At 40.9% G+C, this 23,586-nt stretch overlaps 1 protein-coding gene across 15 annotated transcripts in view; it reads right to left on the reverse strand.

Annotated features, from left to right (window-relative positions):
* LOC108409459 (phosphatidylinositol 3,4,5-trisphosphate 3-phosphatase TPTE2-like) overlaps positions 1 to 16,520 on the reverse strand; it is a 74,030-nt gene extending 57,510 nt beyond the window's left edge. For 12 of the 15 annotated variants that reach the window (XM_073229805.1, XM_073229796.1, XM_073229800.1 and 9 more), the window contains exons 1-5: positions 16,424 to 16,520; positions 11,753 to 11,843; positions 5,539 to 5,701; positions 4,495 to 4,620; positions 3,612 to 3,807 (exon numbers count right to left, since the gene is read on the reverse strand). The gene's annotated coding sequence lies outside the window, so the exon portion shown is untranslated. Of the gene's footprint in view, positions 1 to 3,611; positions 3,808 to 4,494; positions 4,621 to 5,538; positions 5,702 to 5,835; positions 5,893 to 11,752; positions 11,844 to 16,423 lie in introns of all 15 variants that reach the window. The other 3 variants (XM_073229781.1, XM_073229789.1, XM_073229790.1) reach the window with 3 other exon arrangements.
* Between the last annotated feature and the right edge of the window lie 7,066 nt (positions 16,521 to 23,586).

Raw genomic sequence — 23,586 nt, forward strand, 5'->3', positions numbered from 1 at the left:
AAGCAATATTCTTTGAAAAGGTTAGTTTTTTACTTCTTTGGAGATTTATGCCCTGTGGCTTCTATGCCCAGCATTTGTCTTGAGGTATCTTTACCACTTGGAAGAATTACGATACTCGGTAATTTTCAATATGAGGCACAAATTCTATTTAAGGGTTGTAATTAGGAAGGAAGAAGAAAAGCTATAGAAGTAGCAGACGGAAGAAAACATGGAAAGATTGATTATTTCTTTGACATATCTACTTGTAGAGTAACTTCAGCATGTATAGGTTTTAAACTACTAATTAAATTGCGCACATACATTAACATAATAGGAATACAGCTACATAACAAAAGCAGACCTACAATTACCAGCCATATCCAGTGAAACCAAGAAAACCAGTTAGGCATTCTAGGCATTTGTGAAAACTTATCAATGATATGATGGATATTGTCTAACTGAATTTGAGTAGTTTGAGAAAAATCAGACAAATTAAAATAACACATTCCTGGGAACTGTTCACATCCCATGTGTTCTTTTAACAGTAGATAGTCTATAGTCGCACGATTTTGGAGCACTGCAACTTGCACTTCTCCTAATTCTTGGTTGAGTTCTGACAGTATAGATCCAGTCAAATTTGTTGTTTTACTGTATGCACAGGCCAGCTTAGATATCTCCTTCTTCATTCCCATGGCAAGTCCAGGAACCGGTGGGATGGATGCAGCTACAACTGCAGCAGCGCCGGGATCTTTGCTGAAGTTTTTTGATGTTCATCTTCTGGTAAGACTCTTCCAGAGGATGTTGATGTTGGAAGTTCTTCTTCATATCGTATCTTAATTCGTTTTCTGTGTAGCCAATTTAGGCTTTGAATCCTCTGTATAAACACAAACAAACCCTTTGCCCACACTTTGATATGACCTTTATACCATTGTGAAGAACCTATTGGAGATCACCAAACAGTAACTGCTTTTTTTGTTTTTAAGAGAAAGGAATACTATCAGAAAAATCTACTTCCATAGCTGATCATCTGACACCCTTTGAAAGATCAAAATTAAGGATATGTAAAGCATACATTAATCATTGATTTGCAGTTAGTTTTATCCTATCAGGGGGTAATCCCCCTTTTCTTTCCCTCTTATTTTTTGTTATCATTAATCTACAATTACATGAAGAATATTATGTTTACTAGGCTCTCCCCTATACCAGGTTCCCCCCAACAAACCCCATTGCAGTCACTGTCCATCAGCATAGCAAAATATTGTAGAATCACTACTTGTCTTCTCTGTGTTGTACAGCCCTCCCCTTTCTCCCATGCCCCACATTATGCATGCTAATCATAATACCCCCTTTCTTCTTACCCCCCTTATCCCTCCCTACCCACTCATCCTCCCCAGTTCCTTCCCTTTGGTACCTGTTAGTCCATTCTTGGGTTCTGTGATTCTGCTGCTGTTTTGCTCCTTCAGTTTTTCATTTGTTCTTATACTCCACATATGAGTGAAATCATTTGGTACTTGTCTTTCTCCACCTGGCTTATTTCACTGAGCATAATACCCTCTAGCTCCATCCATGTTGTTGCAAATGGTAGGATTTCTTTTCTTCTTATGGCTGAATAATATTCCATTGTGTATATGTACCACATCTTCTTTATCCATTCATCTACTGATGGACACTTAGGTTGCTTCCAATTCTTGGCTATTGTAAGTAGTGCTGTGATAAACATAGGGGTGCATCTGTCTTTTTCAAACTGGAGTGCTGCACTCTTAGGGTAAATTCCTAGGAGTGGAATTCCTGGGTCAAATGGTAAGTCTACTTTGAGCATTTTGAGGAACCTCCATACTGCTTTCCACAATGGTTGAACTTATTTACATTCCCACCAGCTGCCTAACTTAGCTTATTGAGATGTTCTATACACTGTCTGGAGATTCTTTTCTTCTCTCCCTTCTTATTCCTCCTCCTCCACTCTTTATATGTTGGGTGTTTTATTCTGTGCTCTTTCATGTTTCCTTTAACTGCTTTTAGTGGGTAGTTGATTTTATTTTTTGTCTTTAGTTAGTATTTGGTTGGTCTCCTTTCTTCGCTGTGATTTTATTTTCTCTGGTGACATCTGTTCAGTCTTAGGAGTGCTCCTGTCTAGAACAGTCCCGCTAAAATACCCTGTAGAGGTGGTTTGTGGGAAGCAAATTCCCTCAACGTTTGCTTCTCTGGGAATTGTTTAATCCCTCCTTCATATTTAAATGATAGTCGTGCTGGATACAGTATTCTTGGTTCAAGGCCCTTCTGTTTCATTGCATTAAATATATCATGCCATTCTCTTCTGGCCTGTAAGGTTTCTGTTGAGAAGTCTGATGATAGCCTGATGGGTTTTCCTTTATAGGTGACCTTTTTTCTCTCTCTGGCTGCCTTTAATACCCTGTCCTTGTCCTTGATCTTTACCATTTTAATCATTATGTGTCTTGGTGTTGTCCTCCTTGGATCCTTTCTGTTGGAAGTTCTGTGTATTTCCATGGTCTGTTCGATTATTTCTTCCCCCAGTTTGGGGAAGTTTTCAGCAATTATTTCTTCAAAGACACTTTCTATCCCTTTTCCTCTCTCTTCTTCTTCTGGTACCCCTATAATATGGATATTGTTCCTTTTGGATTGGTCACACAGTTCTCTTAATATTGTTTCATTCCTGGAGATCCTTTTATCTCTCTCTATGTCAGCTTCTATGAGTTCCTGTTCTCTGGTTTCAGTTCCATCAATGGCCTCTTGCATCTTATACATTCTGCTTATAAATCCTTCCAGAGTTTGTTTCACTTCTGTGATCTCCTTCCTGGCATCTGTAATCTCCCTCCAGACTTTATCCCTTAGCTCTTGTATATTTCTCTGCATCTCTGTCAGCATGTTTATGATTTTTATTTTGAATTCTTTTGCAGGAAGACTGGTTAGGTCTGTCTCCTCAGGTGTTGTCTCTGTGATCTTTGTCTGCCTGTAGTTTTGCCTTTTCATGGTGATAGAGATAGTTTGCAGAGCTGGTACGAGTGACCGCTGGAAGAACTTCCCATCTTGTTGATTTGTGGCCTTCCTCTCCTGGGAGAACAGCGACCTCTAGTGGCTTGTACAGGGCTGCTGCGTGCAGACAGGGCTTCTGCTTCCTGCCCGGCTGCTATGGAGTTTATCTCTGCTGTTGCTGTGGGCGTGGCCTGGCTGGGGCTGCTGCTCCAATATGGTGGAGCCACGTTGCAGGGTGAACGGTCAGGAGGCTATTTATCTCCATGAGCGGCCTCCGTGCTCCCTGCTGCCCAGAGGGTTAGAGTGCCCAGAGATCCCCAGATTCCCTGCTGGACTAAGTGTCCCAGGATGCTTCCGTCCGGCTGTGTGGTCCCTGTACCTTTAAGACTTCCAAAAAGCACTCGCTTTTCTTTGTCCCAGGTACAACGTCTGCAGGGACCCACTCACAGGTCTTGCTGCCCTGTTTCCCTAATATCCATGTCCCCACGCATGCACTGTGTCTGCGCTCTGGTGCGGATGGCTGGGGCTGGGTGTTTAGCAGTCCTGGACTCCCTCTCCCTCCCCGCTCCGACTCCTCTCCTCCCGCTGGGAGCTGGGGTGTGGGGCGCTCGGGTCCCGCTGGGCCGGGGCTTGTATCTTACCCCCTTTGCAAGGCGCTGGGTTCTCGCAGGTGTGGATGTGGTCTGCCTGTTGTCCTGTGTCTTCTGGTCTCTCTTTTAGGAAGAGTTTTCTTTGTTGTAGTTTCAAAAATATATGTGGTTTTGGGAAGAGATTTCCGCTGCTCTCCTCACACCGTCATCTTGGATCCGCCCCTCAAACATACTTTTAACTACATTGCTAAATTCAAAAGAAAGTAGGGGAAGTACTAAGTGATCACACACACACACACACACACACAGACACACACGCACTCACACACACACACACTGAAATTAAAATGCTAAGCCAACACAGAAGCCAGGAATGCCCTGGGAAGGTGCCAAAACCCAAAATCTAGAGCTTCGTTTGTTAACATTGTGACTGCCTGACATGGTAGATAGTTTTTAACCAAAATAGATTTTTAAAAATGCTGTGAAATGAGCTGTCAGGAGAGGACTTTGAAAAGCTCAGGTGTATACCTGGGAACCAAGAGTTCTGTTGGTTAGCCAAGTGATAGCATTTGAACACAACAAAGTGGGAAGGTGAGCCTGAGACCTATGCATAAATCCAAGCACTCAAAAATGGATATATATTTAGTTGAAAAGATACACAGAAAAATCTATATGCTGGCCAAGTGGACCAACAAGCAAACCAGTCTGTATCTGTTGGTATTGGATTTTTTTTTTGTATTATTAATGTACAATTACATGAACAACATTATGGTTACTAGACTCCCCCCATTATCAAGTCCCCACTACATACCCCATTACAGTCACTGCCCAACAGCACTGACACTGGATTTTAATAGTCTTCCCTAATGTTTCATGCTGGAATTCGGATTTATGCGACACTCATAGTCTAAGATATCTCAATGCAAAAAATTACCTTGAAATGGTTCCTGATTGGTAGTGACTCTTAGCCCCCAGCAGAAACCAAGTCAGATCATCTCAATTCAGGTTCCTCAGGATTCTCAAAGTTCAAGTTCAGCCATATATGAGCTCTTCATAAAATCTAGCAAGTGTGTGAGGCATCAACAGAAATTAAAAACAGAAGAAGACATGTAAAGACTAGTGATAATAAAATCATAAGAAACTTTACATACTCAGAAAGTAGGTTTAAAAGTAAGTTTAAAGTGGAGCAGAAATAAGGGCCACTGGCCCACTCCAGAACTTCAAGGTAGATTTCCTGAAGGAGCTGATGCTTGAACTTCAATTTGAAGGACAGTAAATAATTAAACAGTAGGAAAAAAGTGCAGAGGAAATTCCAGATAGAAAAAGCCCTAATAAACAAACAGGTGGAAAAGCCCTGATGAGCATGGGAACTTCAGGGGAAACTGTAAACATCTATTACTATAGTAACAAATGCAGAACAGGCACAAGCAGAAGGTGCCAAAGAGCCCCATGCACTTTATTAAGAAGTGCAGAGTCTATTTCGCAGGCAATACAGGGTCAGAGAAGGATTTTGAGCAGGGAAATATCATGATCACTTGTTACGGGTAGGTCATGTAGCAGTAGTGAGGGGAAAGAATTTAAGTGGGTGGCACTGATGGATTGGGGGCCAAGTAGGAGGCACTGCACAGCTTAGGGGAGAGATGGTGAGGGCTTGGAAGCCCAGTGTGCTGGTGAGAACTGAGAGGAGACAGACAAGAACAACAGCAAAGACCCCGGAACCCAGGCCTGGCTCGGTCTGTACAGGATGGAAGGGGAAGGCGTCCCCCAGGTTTCCTCCTGGGATGGCTGGGGGACAGGTACCGATACTGGTAAGAAAGTTGTGGGCAGAGGAAGATAACAGACTAAGTTTGGAAGACTTTAGGTTTGGGATACTTGTGAGTAACCAAGTTTGGTAATTATTTAACAATGATTTGATTTTATGAGTTTGAAGGTCAAAAGAGTCAGCATGGACGACTAACCACTTGAGCAGGTAACTCACCTGAGGCTGTAGGAAGAACAGGGCAGCCGCCCGTGGGTAGAACGTTGGGTTTTCCCCAAACTGAGGAAAATCTTGATGCTTTTGGGAATATAGTAGGTTTATAAGCAAAAACAATTATGCAAAAAAATGTAAAGCAGGTCTCATACCAAATCCTGACAGCCATCTAAATGTCAAAGAAAAATAGAATGGTTAATATGCTATATTCACCTCAGAGAATGTTGGTTATTTTAAATGATGTGTAGGAAGAGTTTATATAAACATAACATGTTTATGATTAAATGTTAAAAGTTTTTTTACCTTTATTTTTAAGACTGTGTGTTGTGTAAACAATGTTAACAATATGCATAGCAAAGCCTAGAAAAAATATATAAATATATTAAAGCAATTTTTCAGATTATTCCAAATTATCCCCATAATATTTTTTTAATGGGGAAACAACTGTTAAAAATATATTTTCCGAGGGGGTGGAGCCAAGATGGCGGCATGAGTAGAGCAGCAGAAATCTCCTCCCAAAACGACATATATCTATGAAAATATAACAAAGACAACTCTTTCAAGAATAAAGACCAGAGGACACAGGACAACATCCAGACCACATCCACACCTGTGAGAACCCAGCGCCTCGCAAAGGGGGTGAGATACAAGCCCCAGCCCAGTGGGACCCGAGCGCCCCTCCACCCAGCTCCTGGCGGGTGGAGAGGAGTCAGCAGGGAGGGAGAGGGAGCCAAGGACTGCTGAACACCCAGCCCCAGCCATCCGCACCAAAGCACAGACACAGTGCATGCGTGGGGCCCTGGATACTAGGGAAACAGGGCAGCAGGACCAGTGAGCGGGTGCCTGAGGCCGACGCCGGAGGACAAAAGAAAAGCGGACCTTTTTTTTTCGTTGTTGTTGTTGTTTTATTGTTGTGAATGCTTTTTGGAAGTCTTCAAGGGACAGGGACCCCAATACTAGGGAAACAGGGCAGCAAGACCAGTGAGCGGGTGCCTGAGGCTGGTGCGGGAGAATAAAGAAAAACGAATGGCCATTTTTTTTTTTTTTTGGTGTGTGGTCATTGTTTGTTTTGGCGGGTGCTTTTTGGAAGTCTTAAAGGGACAGGGCGGGACACTTAGTCCAGAGGCAGGGAATCTGGGGATCTATGGGCACTCTAACCCCCTGGGTAGCAGGGAGCAAGGAGGCCCCTTACGGAGATAAATAGCCTCCCAGCCGCTCCCCCTCCAACGGGGCTCCACCATTTTGGAGCAGCAGCCCGAGCCAGGCCACGCCCACAGCAACAGCAGAGATAAACTCCATAGCAGCCGGGCAGGAAGCAGAAGCCCTGTCTGAGCACAGCTGCCCAGCACAAGCCACTAGAGGTCGCTATTCTCCCAGGAGAGGAAGGCATCAAACCAACAAGAAGGGAAGCTCTTCCAGCTGTCACTCGTCCCAGCTCTGCAAACTATCTCTATCACCATGAAAACACAAAATTACAGGCAAACCAAGATCACAGAGACAACAAGGAAGGAGACAGACCTAACCAGTCTTCCTGACAAAGAATTCAAAATAAAAATCATAAACATGCTGACAAAGATGCAGAGAAATACGCAAGGGAAATGGGATGAAGTCTGGAGGGAGATCACAGATGTCAGGAAGATCACAGAAATGAAACAAACTCTGGAAAGATTTATAAGCAGAATGGATAACATGCAAGAGGCCATTGATGGAACTGAAACCAGAGAACAGGAACTCATAGAAGCTGACATAGAGAGAGATAAAAGGATCTCCAGGAATGAAACAATATTAAGAGAACTGTGTGACCAATCCAAAAGGAACAATATCCATATTATAGGGGTACCAGAAGAAGAAGAGAGAGGAAAAGGGATAGAAAGTGTCTTTGAAGAAATAATTGCTGAAAACTTCCCCAAACTGGGGGAGGAAATAATCAAAGAGACCACAGAAATACACAGAACCCCCAACAGAAAGGATCAAAGGAGGACAACACCAAGACACATAATAATTAAAATGGCAAAGATCAAGGACAAGGAAAGAGTTTTAAAGGCAGCTAGAGAGAAAAAGTCACCTATAAAGGAAAACCCATCAGGCTAACATCAGACTTCTCGACAGAAACCCTACAGGCCAGAAGAGAATGGCATGATATATTTAAAGCAATGAAACAGAACGGCCTTGAACCAAGGATACTGTATCCAGCACGACTATCATTTAAATAAGATGGTGGGATTAAACAATTCCCAGACAAGCAAAAGCTGAGGGAATTTGCTTCCCACAAACCACCTCTACAGGGCATCGTACAGGGACTGCTCTAGATGGGAGCACCCCTAAAAAGAGCACAGAACAAAACACCCAAGATATGAAAAATGGAGGAGGAATAAGAAGGGAGAGAAGAAAAGAATCTCCAGACAGTGTATATAACGGCTCAATAAGCGAGCTAAGTTAGGCAGTAAGATACTAAAGAAACTAACCTTGAACCTTTGGTAACCACGAATCTAAAGCCTGCAATGGCAATAAGTACATATCTCTCAATAGTCACCCTAAATGTAAATGGACTTAATGCACCAATCAAAAGACACAGAGTAATAGAATGGATAAAAAAGCAAGACCCATCTATATGCTGCTTACAAGAAACTCACCTTAAACCCAAAGACATGTACAGACTAAAAGCCAAGGGATGGAAAAACATATTTCAGGCAAACAACAGAGAGAAGAAAGCAGAGGTTGCAGTACTAATATCAGACAAAATAGACTTCAAAACAAAGAAAGTAACAAGAGGTAAAGAAGGACATTACATAATGATAAAGGGCTCAGTCCAACAAGAGGACATAACCATTCTAAATATATATGCACCCAACACAGGAGCACCAGCATATATGAAACAAATACTAACAGAACTAAAGAGGGAAATAGACTGCAATGCATTCATTTTAGGAGACTTCAACACACCACTCACTCCAAAGGATAGATCCACTGGGCAGAAAATAAGTAAGGACACAGAGGCACTGAACAACACACTAGAACAGATGGACCTAACAGACATCTATAGAACTCTACATCCAAAAGCAACAGGATATACATTCTTCTCAAGTGCACATGAAACATTCTCCAGAATAGACCACATACTGCTCACAAAAAGAGCTTCAGTAAATTCCAAAAGATTGAAATTCTACCAACCAACTTTTCAGACCACAAAGGTATAAAACTAGAAATAAATTCTACAAAGAAAACGAAAAGGCTCACAAACACATGGAAGCTTAACAACATGCTCCTAAATAATCAATGGATCAATGAACAAATTAAAATAGAGATCAAGGAATATATGGAAACAAATGACAGCAACAACACAAAGCCCCAAATTCTGTGGGATGTAGCAAAAGCAGTCTTACAAGGAAAGTATATAGCGATCCAGGCATATTTAAAGAAGGAAGAACAATCCCAAATGAATAGTCTAACATCACAATTATCGAAATTGGAAAAAGAAGAACAAATGAGGCCTAACGTCAGCAGAAGGAGGGACATAATAAAGATTAGAGAAGAAATAAACAAAATTGAGAAGAATAAAACAATAGCAAAAATCAATGAAACCAAGAGCTGGTTCTTTGAGAAAATAAACGAAATAGATCAGCCTCTAGCCAAACTTATTAGGAGAAAAAGAGAATCAACACACATCAACAGAATGAGAAATGAGAATGGAAAAATCACGACAGACTCCACAGAAATACAAAGAATTATTAAAGACTACTATGAAAACCTATATGCTAACAAGCTGGAAAACCTAGAAGAAATGGACAACTTCCTAGAAAAATACAACCTTCCAAGACTGACCAAGGAAGAAACACAAAAGTTAAACAAACCAATTACGAGCAAAGAAATTGAAACAGTAATCAAAAAACTACCCAAGAACAAAACCCCGGGGCCGGACGGATTTACCTCGGAATTTTATCAGACATACAGGGAAGACATAATGCCCATTCTCCTTAAAGTTTGCCAAAAAATAGAAGAGGAGGGAATACTCCCAAACTCATTCTATGAAGCCAACATCACCCTAATACCAAAACCAGGCAAAGACCCCACCAAAAAAGAAAATTACAGACCAATATCCCTGATGAATGTAGATGCTAAAATACTCAATAAAATATTAGCAAACTGAATTCAAAAATATATCAAAAGGATCACACACCATGACCAAGTGGGATTCATCCCAGGGATGCAAGGATGGTACAACATTCGAAAATCCATCAACATCATCCACCACATCAACAAAAAGAAAGACAAAAACCAAATGATCATCTCCATAGATGCTGAAAAAGCATTTGACAAAATTCAACATCCATTCATGATAAAAACTCTCAGCAAAATGGGAATAGAGGGCAAGTACCTCAACATAATAGAAGTCATATATGATAAACCCACAGCTAACATCATACTGAACAGCGAGAAGCTGAAAGCTTTTCCTCTGAGATCTGGAACTAGACAGGGATGCCCATTCTCCCCACTGTTATTTAACATTATACTGGAGGTCCTAGCCATGGCAATTAGACAAAACAAAGAAATACAAGGAATCCAGATTGGTAAAGAAGAAGTTAAACTGTCACTATTTGCAGATGACATGATATTGTACATAAAAAACCCTAAAGACTCCACTCCAAAACTACTAGAACTGATATCGGAATACAGCAAAGTTGCAGGATACAAAATTAACACACAGAAATCTGTGGCTTTCCTATACACTAACAATGAACCAATAGAAAGAGAAATCAGGAAAACAACTCCATTCACAATTGCATCAAAAAGAATAAAATACCTTGGAATAAACCTAACCAAAGAAGTGAAAGACCTATACCCTGAAAACTACAAGACACTCTTAAGAGAAATTAAAGGGGACACTAACAAATGGAAACTCATCCCATGCTCGTGGCTAGGAAGAATTAGTATCATCAAAATGGCCATCCTGCCCAGAGCAATATACAGATTTGATGCAATCCCTCTCAAATTACCAGCAACATTCTTCAATGAACTGGAACAAATAATTCAAAAATTCACATGGAAACACCAAAGACCTCGAATAGCCAAAGCAATCCCGAGAAAGAAGAATAAAGTAGGGGGGATCTCACTCCCCAACTTCAAGCTCTACTACAAAGCCATAGTAATCAAGACAATTTGGTAGTGGCACAAAAACAGAGCCACAGACCAGTGGAACAGACTAGAGACTCCAGACATTAACCCAGACATATATGGTCAATTAATATTTGATAAAGGAGCCATAGACATACAATGGCGAAATGACAGTCTCTTCAACAGATGGTGCTGGCAAAACTGGACAGCTGCATGTAGGAGAATGAAACTAGACTATTGTCTAACCCCATATACAAAAGTAAATTCAAAATGGATCAAAGACTTGAATGTAAGTCATGAAACCATTAAACTCGTGGAATAAAACATAGGCAAAAACCTCTTAGACATAAACATGAGTGACCTCTTCTTGAACATATCTCCCCAGGCAAGGAAAACAACAGCAAAAATGAACAAGTGGGACTATATTAAGCTGAAAAGCTTCTGTACACAAAAGACACCATCAATAGAACAAAAAGGAACCCTACAGTATGGGAGAATATATTTGTAAATGACAGATCCGATAAAGGCTTGACGTCCAAAATATATATAGAGCTCACACACCTCAACAAACAAAAATCAAATAATCCAATTAAAAAATGGGCAGAGGAACTGAACAGACAGTTCTCCAAAAAAGAAATACAGATGGCCAACAGACACATGAAAAGATGTTCCACATCACTAATTATCATAGAAATGCAAATTAAAACTACAATGAGGTATCACCTCACACCAGTAAGGATGGCTGCCATCCAAAAGACAAACAACAACAAATGTTGGCGAGACTGTGGAGAAAGGGGGACCCTCCTACACTGCTGGTGGGAATGTAAATAAGTTCAACCATTGTGGAAAGCAGTATGGAGGTTCATCAAAATGCTCAAAACAGACTTACCATTTGACCCAGGAATTCCACTCCTAGGAATTTATCCTAAGAACGCAGCAATCAAGTTTGAGAAGGACAGATGCACCCCTATGTTTATCGCAGCACTATTTACAATAGCCAAGAATTGGAAGCAACCTAAGTGTCCATCGGTAGATGAATGGATAAAGAAGATGTGGTACATATACACAATGGAATACTACTCAGCCATAAGAATAGAGCAAGTCCTACCTTTTGCAGCAACATGGATGGAGCTGGAGGGTATTATGCTCAGTGAAATAAGCCAAGCGGAGAAAGAGAAATACCAAATGATTTCACTCATCTGTGGAGCATAAGAACAAAGGAAAAACTGAAGGAACAAAACAGCAGCAGAATCACAGAACCCAAGAATGGACTAACAGGTACCAAAGGGAAAGGGACTGGGGAGGATAGGCGGGTAGGGAGGGATAAGGGGGGTAAGAAGAAGGGGGTTTTTAAGATTAGCATGCATGGGGGGGAGGGCTGTACAACACAGAGAGGACAAGTAGTGACTCTACAACATGTAGCTATGCTGATGGACAGTGACTGTAAAGGGGTTTATAGGGGGGACCTGGTATAGGGGAGAGCCTAGTAAACATAATATTCTTCATGTAAGTGTAGATTAAAGATAACAAAAAAAAAAGAAAGAAAGAAAAGGGGGATTACTCCCTGATAGGATAAAACTAACTGTAAATCAACGATTAATGCATGCTTTAAATATCCTTAATTTTGATCACTTAAAGGGTGTCAGATGATCGGCTATGGAAGTACACTTTTCTGATAATATTCCTTTCTCTTAAAAAAAAAAAAAGTTCCTGTGTGGTGACCTCCAATGAGTTCTACACAATGGTATAAAGGGCATATAAAAGTGTAGGCAAAGGGTTTGTTTGTGTTTATACAGAGGATCAAAGCCTAATTTGGCTACCCTGAAAATGAACTAAGATATGATATGAAAAAGAACTTCCAACATCAGCACTCTCTGGAAGAGTCATACCAGAAGATGATCATCAAAAAACCTCAACAAAGATCCAGGCGATGCTGCAGTTGTAGCTGCATCCATCCCACCGGTTCCTGGACTTGCCATTGGAATGAAGAAGGAGATATCTAAGCTGCCCTGTGCATACAGTAAAACAACAAATTTGACTGGATCTGTACTGTTGGAACTCAACCAAGAATTAGGAGAAGTGCAAGTTGTACTGCTCCAAAATCTTACGACTACAGACTATCTACTGTTAAAAGAACATATGGGATGTGAACAGTTCCCAGGAATGGGTTGTTTTAATTTGTCTGATTTCTCTCAGACTGTTCAAGTTCAGTTGGACAATATCCATTATATCATAGACAAATTTTCACAAATGCCTAGGGTGCCTAACTGGTTTTCTTGGTTTCACTGGAGATGGCTGGTAATTATAGATCTGCTTTGGTTATGTAACTGTATTCCTATTATGCTAATGTGTGTGTGCAATTTAATTAGTAGTTTAAAACCATACATGCTTAAGTTACTCTACAAGAAGATATGTCAAAGAAATAATCAATCCTCCCATGTTTTCTTCCGTCTGCTACCTCTATAGCTTTTCTTCTTCCTTACTAATTACAACCCTTAAATAGAATTTGTGCCTCATATCAAATTTACCGAGTATCATAATTCCTCCAAGTGGTAAAGATACCTCAAAACAAATGCTGGGCATAGAAGCCACAGGGAATAAATCTGCAAAAAAGTAAAAAGCTAACCTTTTCAAAGAATATTGCTTCTCTCTCACTTACCAACTTTACATCTCCCTGTATGGCCCCAGAAGATGACTGGTTAGCCAGAGACGGGTAAGATTCCTCAAGGGAGGAACAACCTAAGACAGGCACAGTCACAGGGGGGCCATCAGGTGAGAAATTGGGGATCAACAGAGGTGAGGCTCAGAACCTCACCCCCCCTGTTTTGAGAGAAATCTTCTGCATCCGTGGATGTTTTGCTGCCCTTGTCTAGCTTGGATTAATACTTAGTCTACAGGCACACACCTGATCATCTACCTTTGCCCTCTTACAGCACTAAACTATGTTTTCTATCTTTATCTTGCATCTACCTGCCACTTCAGCATTTTATTAAAAATAATAATAATAATAATAATAATAATAATAATAAAGGGAGAAATGTGGGATCCACATATAAATCAAGTATAAAAATCAAACAAATGTTCATATTTGACCTGAAATTTTATAGTTCATAATGCGTGGTCAAAACCAAAAGTTTCTGTGATGAATGCCCTTGTACTGTTCACCATGTAAGAACTTATTCACTATGTAAGAATTTGTTCACCATGTAAGAACTTGTTCGTTATGCTTCAGAAGATTGGAGACAGACGAGAATTAGGCTTGGGATGGATTAATGATTGTGCATTGAGCATTGACTCCCCTATACAGAATTTTATTGTTGTTAACAACCATTTGACCAATAAATATGAGAGATGCCCTCTCAAAAAAGTATATATATATATATATATATTTCCCCACAATGAGATGACACCTCGCACACAGTAGGGCAGCTATAATCAAAAAGAGACAGTGCCAAGTGTTGGCGAGGATAGGAGAACTGTGTCCCCCATAAATTGCTACCAGAGATGTAAAATGGTGCAACCACTTTGGAAAATGGCCTGGCAGTTCCTTAAGGTTAAACACAGAGCTACCATGTGACCCAGCACCTGCTAAGTACATACCCAAGAGAAATGAAAACATGCATCCACACAAACACTTGTACAGAAATGTTCATTCACAATAGCCACAAAGTATAAATAACCCAAATGTTTATTCAAATAGTTATTTTAAATGTAAGATAGCCATACAATGTGATACTATTCAGCAATAAAAGGGAAGGAAGTACTGACATGTGCTCCAAGTTGGATGAACCTTGAAAGCATCGTGTTAAGTGAAAGAAGTCATGCTTAGGGGGTCACAGATTGTAAGGCTCCATATCTTATGGGCAGAAAGTAGGTGGGGAGGTGGGGAGAAGAACTGGGGAAGACCAGTAACAAGGATCGGATCTCTTTTTGGGGTGATGAAGTAGTCCTAATATCAGATAGTGATGATGACTGTGCAACCCTGTAAATACAGTAAAATCCATTGAACTGTATACTTTAACTGAACTATATGATATATGAATTTTATCTCAATAGAGCCTTTAAAAAATGTTTCCTGAACAACAAAATGAAAAGGCAACCGACTGTATGGAAGTATATTTGCAAATGATATATCAAACAATGGGCTAATATCCAATATGTAAAGAACTCATACAACTCAACACCAAAAAAACAACAAACAATCCTATTAAAAAAATGGCCAGAGGACTTGAATAGACATTTTTTGCAAAGACATACAGATGGCCAACAGGTCTGCTGGCTTTCCAAATACAGTCGCTTTCCTTGCCCCAACACCTTGTCTCTTGATCTATTGCATGTCATGCTGTGAGTCGTACAAGCTGTACTTGGTAACATATGCACCCCTATGTTTACTGAAGTATTATTTACAATAGCGGAAACATGGAAGCAACCTAAGTGTCCTATGGATGAATAGGTAAAGAAGATGAGGTACGTATATACAATGGGACACTACTCAGCCATAAAAAAGAATGAAATCTTGCCATTTGCAGCAACATGGATGTACTTAAAGGGTATTATGCTCAGTGAAGTCAGAGAAAGACAAAATACCATATGATTTCACTTACATGAAGAATCCAAAAAACTGATGAACAGAGAGAACAGGCACAGAGGACAGCCCGATGGTAGCTATAAGGGAGGGGGTGGGGGGTGAAATACGTGAAGGGGAAAAAAATCACAATGTTTACTGTCTTGTTCTGGGTGATGGCTGTGAGGCAGGGCTCCCCATCGAATTGCCTTAGCAGCACTGTCCAAAACTGATCAGTTACCAGATGTGGTCTCTTTCTGGACCCTGGTCTGTTCCATTGGCTTCTTTGTCTATTAGGCTGATTCCACCCTGTCCTGACCACACTAGCTCTGTAGCGAGTCTTAGACCAAGCTGTTTACTCTTCCAGCCCTTTTCTTGCATTTTGAGATCATTTTCACTATTGGTGCTTCACATTTCCACACTAACTTTAGGACCAGCTTGTTGTTTTTTACAAATACCACTGGAATTCTTATCAGGTTTCTGTTCAATGTGTAGATCAATTTGGGGAGACCAGCAAACTTGGTCTTCCAATCCATCATGACATACCTCTCTTTTATGTAGGTTTGTGTTTTTTATAAATAGGTTTATGTATTTGATGCTCTTGTAAATGATAACTTTTATTTCATTTCCCAAGTTTCTTGCTAGCATATAAAAATGCAATTGATTTTCTTAGGTAATTCAATCAGTCTAGTTGCAAATATTGGATTCATAACAATAATGTAGTTATTTATTTGTGTTATCTATTAATATAAAACAAATCCAAAATACTGATGAATAGCAATATACACATTGGGTTGGTGCATTCATTCTTGATATAAAATATTGTTGGGGGAACAACTACCAATTCATACTAATGTGAGAAGCTAAAGAAAATACTATAGAATATTGTGTTCTGATAATATACAACAAGGATGATTTTAAGTTTCTTAAACCCCCATATGAAAACATTGTGCTTAATTTACCTCTTTGTCTTCTACCAGACCTGTCTCCAATCTCATACTCAGTTATTTTATCAGCATAACATACCTTATTATATTTATGCATATGTATACTGAACCATATTTTTAAGTTATATATTAAAGTTTTTAAAAGTCATCAAATATTTTTACTTGGTAATTTAATAAATTTTAAATGATTAAATTTGCCCTTATGAAAAACCAATATGTTGATCACACTTAGGTAAGAGCACAGAAGCAGAATATACACGGAGCTTACGCAGCTGCATTCCTTTTTAATGCATATCCTTATATATTGGTGCTTTGTTTCTGTAGGAGATAGTCTCAAAGGCAGGATTTCTGGATCAAAAAATATGTGCATCTAAGTTAGGAAGCATAACAATAAAATAAACATTCATGAACCCATGAACTCAAGCAGAATGAAAATACTTCCGATGCTGTGGACGCTGCTTGAGGTCCCTCCCCGAGCCGCTGCCCTGGCCTCTCCGCAGAGGTGGCCGCTCATCTGAAGCTGCTACGCTCACAGCCCCTTGCTTTTCTTTATAGTCTAGACAGATGATAGATGATAGGCAGGTAGGCAGATGCATGCATACCTACATCAGGACTTAGGCCCGAACAGCATATTATTTTGTTACATTCATTTTTAAGCTTTATTAAAATGGCTGTCATGATGAAATAGTATTTACCTTGAGGCGTATTTTGATCACTAAAAAATAAATATTAGTTAAATTGCTGGCATTGTTTGGCAATAGTTCACAAAAATATTATTCTATAAAACACATGAATAACTTTTTTTGTTACTACATATCAATGACTCTTCAACTTAAAAGTGGTGAAAGACAGACTAATTGTAAATGCTTTTCACATATATAGCCACATTATTTTCTAGTGGCATGACCCGGTCCAGATATTTAGAAATCAGTCTTTTTGGCAAGAAAAACCTTACTGAGCTGTGTAAAGTACAAAGTAGACACATGGGAGGTTTTTGAACCTGGAGAAAGCTAGTTTTCTATAAATTTTTTCACAACTGTGTTTCTTATATTTATACAGATACCTTAACTGCTGTAACACCAATTTGTTACACTAGATGGAGGCACGAGGCATAATAACTACAAATGCCTTCAAAATAACTTGGTATCTTGAGAACATAATTACTTGTAAAAGAGAAACTATTACTTGTAAGATATCATCTTAAAGGATATGATCTTCCATGTAATGAACTGTCAGCCCCAGGGAGAAACATCAGCCAGGGGTTGACACGAGTAGTAACAGTTCATCAGTGAGCTGAGGGGGCTCCTTCGTTTGTTCACCCACCCAATGGACGAGGCCATCTTCTCGTCCACTGACCACGCATTCCTCGAGCACCCACTGCACCAGGCGCGGGGGACCTTGACATAAGGAGGACGCAGTTGCAGTCCTCAAGAAGTTCTCAGCCTTGGCCGAGTAGGGGAGGTAAGTGTGTAAGCTATCAAGTAGAATATATTTGGGGGAACTATTGAAGGGGGTAACACTGGGTTCAGTGGCGACATCGAGAGAGAATGGACGGCTCTTACTGAGTAGGAAGAGCTGCCTGGGTGAGTTTTCAGGGATGAGTAACTCAGAGACGTCCAGGATGGGAAGACTAGAGCGGTGGTCCCGACAAAACGCAGTGAAGGCCTGAATCAAGTGGGTACCTGCAGGGACAGAAAGCAGGAGATGAACGTACAAGATGTGGGGGCGGCGGAATAGGTCGGGCTTAGTAGCTAAATGATTGGGGGACCATGGGGAGAAGAGATTTCCTGGATAGCTCGGGACGAGGACTGCGGAGGTCGGCGTGAAAATTCAATGCGACTATGAGAAAGAAAATAATTCCAATGAGGCACCTCCCCTGATATCTTAACTTGTAAACTGGCTCCCCGCCCTTCCCCTCTTGAGACCTCGCCCCGTTCTCTGTGCGCTCTGGCACGTGAACTTGCTGCTCCTGCCAGATGAGTCAGTCTCGGATTTGTGCTGACATGTATTAAATTTCCTGAACAAGAAAGAAACCAGTGTGTCATGGCTCTTGCTCTCTCCTCTTGTCCTCTTTCCCTCACGCACGCGTGCACCACACACACACACCGCCGCTCACATACAGGGGCGGGCACATAGAGGAAGATGCAGAGTCACTTACAGAAACTTAAAAATAAAAAGATATGGAACAACTGTTTGTATAGCCGAAAAAACAGTCTAACACTCATAACAAACCCCAAGAAACCACAACTGTTAGGACAGGTCATACTTTACGTGTTCTGAAATCCTGGAATAGAATATGGGCCTTACTTCAGATGTTTAAGTCATGACACATACATACTCATCTATTTGGAAAGTTAGCTAAGTTGTTTTATAAGTTTTTTTTATGTAAAAGATTAGAAGTCTAGAATTTTGAGGTTTGGGTCTTCAGTCTTCCTTTTAATCTCCACTGCGACCTCGGCTCTGTTGTGACGTAACGTCCATCTGTTGACTCTTACCCGTCTCTACCCGAGGAGCATGCGGGAGGCTGGGAGAGGCCGACCTGCGTGGCCCCGCGAATGAGCCCAGACAGCTGCCAGAAGCAAGTTGGGAGGGAAGAGACGCTAGAGTCACAGAGAGCAATTTCCTTCCAGAGGGGATCAAGTGCCAGGAAAAAACTTTAAAATTCTGACTTGCTCTAGAAGCTCCTGCGTTCTTTTGATTTGCATGGTGGTGAAACAAAATGAATTTGATGTGTATATTTGAGTCCCATCCGGGCGCTCCCCCAGCCTACCAATCCTATCCGCGTCATGTCTGCCTGTATTGACACTTTTATTTGCCTGCAAAACCACTTGTAATCTCCTCACCTTCCTGCCCCCTCATCTCAGTGACTCAAAAAGAGCAGACACAGCAGAGGGGGTGAGAACAGGCAGTGGGGATGACGCGGACGGACTCAACAAGTACAAACCCTACCTGCCTTTAGAGCATATTTCTGGGAAAATTTACAAAGGGCTCAAGCCAAACTGTTTAAGAAGTACCATGAGCCGGTGGAGGGCCTGTAAGAGGCTTATGTCAAAAGGCCTTGGGGTCATAAGGTTCCTCAGAGAAGTGGCTGATTCTTGGGCTGGAGTAGGGAAAGTCTAACTGAGCCTGGAAATCTTGTGCCAGAAAACAGGGAAGTACTCAAAACAACAACAGTCCCACAATGATAAGGCATGGGCCCCGCCTAAAGGGGTTCCCAGGAGCCACAGCTGGAACGATTAGAGCAAAAGATGAGTCACTATAATATTGGGTTATGATCCATAGAGTAAAATAAGTATCCATGAGTCCAAACACCCCAGTGTAAATACATTCCAAGTCACTACTGGTAAACATCAGAATAATAATTACTGCAGGCAAGGGCCACTGGTAGGTACTAAGATTGAGGGTGAAAATCTGAGGAAGAACAGGATATCAGCATAGTCTCAATGTATCTCCTACAAGATATTTACCAATTCCAAAGAAAAAAATAGTAAATTTATAGCAGAAGTCTGACAGACACCACCTTCCCCAAGTGATCAAGGTTCACCTCACCAGTAACAGGACATATGAACACTATGTACATCCCTGCATCCTGAGAGGGTGCACAGAGAAGGACATGCACCGCGGGGGTATTCTTGCAAAAGTGCATAACCTCAACTAATGGCGGGAAAACAAACACACCTCAGTTGAGGGACATTCACAAAATACCTGACCATGACTCTTCAGAAGTGTCAAGGCCCTGAAACTCAAATACTGAGGCTCTCTTCCAGATCGGAAGAAACTAAGGAGACGTAATAACTAAATACAACTGAGATTCTCGACTCGATCCCAGAATGAGAGACAAAAGGACACTAGAGAAAAAACTGATGAAATTCAAAGGAGGTCTGTAGTTCAATTAGTAGTGTGGTAACAATGCTGATTTTCTGGTTTTGACAAACGATGGTTGTATAATTGTTAACAGATGAAGGATATGCTTTAATTCTGTGTACTATTTAAAAAACTTTTTTATAAATCTAAAATTATTTAAAATTATGAGGTTTTTTTTTTTTTAAGAGCTTGGTTCAAATCTTGGATCTAACATTTATTAATTCTATCACCCTTCTGGGCCTCATTTTCCTTACTGAACAGGAAATTAGGATGGTATATCCTAAGCCCACTGTAGAGAACAAGAGAGTTGTGTTCTTACCCACAGTATTTGCCTTCCTTCCCTTCTGCCGACCAAATGACCATGGATCGGCTGTTGTTGAGAGGGGGGTTCACGAAGACTGTTTAAAACCATTGTGAAATGATAATTGCAGGTAAATGATCTCTGCAGTTCAAGTTTCCAGTTTAAGGCAGATGACACAGGACTGGAGAATTCTTCCCAGCTTGTTAGGGGCCAGAAGCTATTTTACTTTTATGCCAAGAGGAAATTTACTTGCCCAAAAATATGGCTAAAGAAAGACTTTTAGTCTAGAAGAAACATAAACATAAAATATTAGTAGTTAAAGACTATTGGAATTATGACAGGTCATTTTGTTTCAAAATTTCCTTGAGGTCATCTTTTTAGAATTAGTAATACATTAGCCAAAGATGAAAGAATTGCTTGTTCTTGTAATGGATAAAAATATCGTCGAAACTCTCCCCATCTCTAAGCCTAGCATCTAGGGAGAATGTCCCGGGCATGCTTTGGTAGTTAAAAAACAAATCAGCTTGGCAGTGTCCATTTCCCTTGAGAGCCTCCCACCCACCCGCATATGCATCTCTCTTGACCACTGCGGATGTCCACGCTCTCTCCTCCCAGCAGTTCCTGCCCCCCTGTTCTCATTCTCCTGAGATAACACCGCGTCTAATTCAATGGATCTGAGTTCAAGGATACAATGCCTCAAACTAGGAGGGATCCCCTTTTCATTACACTTTCCAAGTTCAGTAAGGTTTTCTTCAGCTGCTGCTCATCACAAATTTTCATCCTCTCTATTTATCCACCTTTTTCTTGCTTCTAAGTTCTATCCATCGAGGTTCTCCTTCAGCGCAACAAAAAAGCACTTTTAATACTTTGCCCACTTGTATATTTTCTAAGTGTTATAGGAAGTTCAGTTTGTTTGGTTTTAGTTTTTTAAGTTTACCGGACAACACCTGCAAATCTCCAAAGAGTAGACATCACCCAGGAAACTAGAAGCTATTCAGAATGATGATTTACTTTCAGGAAAATGAGAAGATGTTTTGTTTCCACGGGCCTCGCCCTACAGAGGGCCTGTATCCGTGGACCCCGAGGAAGGCACAGGCTTTCGGCCTCACTCAGCAGCCCTGCCACAGGACGGCGGCCACACGGTGGTGGCGACGCTGTGAGGTCAGAGCTGATCGCATGCACGACCCATGCCAGGTGCCTGGACCTCCGCTCAGCTGTGTAACGATCACCACCCAATCGAAGGCGGCTCCTTTGCCATCAGTCCTCCATTCTCCTAGGGAGTGGCCTGAATCCCTGACTGGATTAACCCCGATATCTGAATATTTATCCCTTCAAGCACCAAAATAAAAATATTATTTAAACTGTTCTCTGTAGAATGTTTATGTGCTTACCACCGTTTCTTGCATTTAAAGTAGCATATACTGCATATAACTTAACCTTTCGGACAAACCCTATTGTGAAATGTGATGCCCTTTGGCTTGGGAACGTACAGCATCGTCTGAGTTTGTTTCAGCTCTTCTCGGCCCACACTCTTGAATTGCAGGTTGTACTTTTTCTTTTTCTCCTTCACTGCCAAGGCGTCAGGTCCCTCGTGGTGACCAGTGTACCTGCCTGTGGGCTTCAGCTGCTTCTCATCCGACATCGGTTTAGGAATGAGATACCCAAAGCCATAATGTTGCACGTAAAATAAGAGTCTGGAGCCAGAGGCCTGACAATCTCTCCCGTCATTAACAAATAGGAGCTTTGAGTATGATTTGGAAGAAGGGAACGCAGCCAGAAAGAAAAGAAAATGAGAGACACTGGACTTGATGACTGAAAAAGTCTCTTTCGAGCAGCCAAGTTATAAAAATATGAAATGAAATTGTTCTCTAATTGAGGTATACTTCATGTAAATAAAATGCACAGATCTTCAGTGTATAGTTTAAGTTCTGACACGTGTACGTACCTGTGCAACCCCATTACTCAAAGCCAGATCGAGAGCATCTCCACCAGCCCTGAAGCCCCCTTGTGTCTCCTCAAGCCGGTGCCCTCCTGCCCGTACCCCACAGACCCAGAGACAGCAGCCGTTCCCCGTTTCTATTGTTATAGATTCATTTGCCTGCCTTTGAACTTTATGCACATGTAATCATGTAATATGTACTCTTCCACAGCTGGTGTCTTTTGTTCAGTGTCATATTTTGGAGGTTCAAGTTGTTACATGTGTCAGGGGTTCATTTTTTTTTATTGTTGAATAGTAGTTCATCGTACAAATAGGGCACAATTTGTTTACCTGATCTCCTGTTGATGGAACTTGGGTTGTTTCCAGGCTGGAGCCATTGTAATTAAAGCCCCATGACTCACAAACACAGAGAACAGACTGGTAGTTGCAACAGGGAAGGGGGAGGGAGGATAGGTGATACAAGGGAAGGGAAAAAAAATAATGAAAGCCCTGTGAATATTTAAGAATAAGTCTTTCTGTGGACATATGTTTTTATTTCTCCTAAGAGTAAATACCTAAGAGTAGAATTTTTTTAACAGGCCCTATCTTTCTACTTGTTTTCTTAATGACTTATACATACATAATCCCTTCCTAAATGTTACTGATTGGCTTTTAATTTTTAGGATTAACCTATAGATAAAGGAAGTGAAATGTAGTTATAGTTACAGAAGAGCAGAAAGAGCATGAGAAGTAAAAGCAACAGCCTGTGCAAAGGCCCTGGGGAGGAGACTGCTGACATTCCTGAGGACCCGGTGCAGGGCATGCGGCTGGAGCCTCTCTGAAGGGAACAGTGGTAGTAAACCTCAAGCACTATTTTTGAACTCTTAAATTTATCATCTTTTTGGTGTGGGCTGGTTTTCTGTGAGTCATTAAAGATATTGCCAGGAGAGCTAAAAGAAATGAGACCAAGGAGAAAGGTAAATTTAAAAAGAATTGGAATAGAAAACGAGATGACTCATTTGATGTCAAGTATTAGGACGCCAGTCCTAAAAACAGAGAATAGGTCTGTCAGCGAGTGACCCTCATCACAGCCCAGTCTCACTGAGCTTTAGTAGAAGGAGGGGCTCAGAGAATTATTTCTTTTCTTGGTTTCCTATCTGCCTCTCTGATGAAATGGGGAAATAATCAAGTCCTTTCCTACAGTGGTGCCAAAAAGTTGCTGTCCCCAAAACACATTTCATAACGTGAGTGTAAGCATCTAAAATCACTTTAAAACACATTTATCTCAGTGCAGTAAGTCAAATAGAGAAAGACAAATATTGTATGACGTCACTTACATGTGGAATCC

This window comes from Manis javanica, chromosome 1 (assembly GCF_040802235.1).
Source record: "Manis javanica isolate MJ-LG chromosome 1, MJ_LKY, whole genome shotgun sequence".
Taxonomy (NCBI): Eukaryota; Metazoa; Chordata; class Mammalia; order Pholidota; family Manidae; genus Manis; species Manis javanica.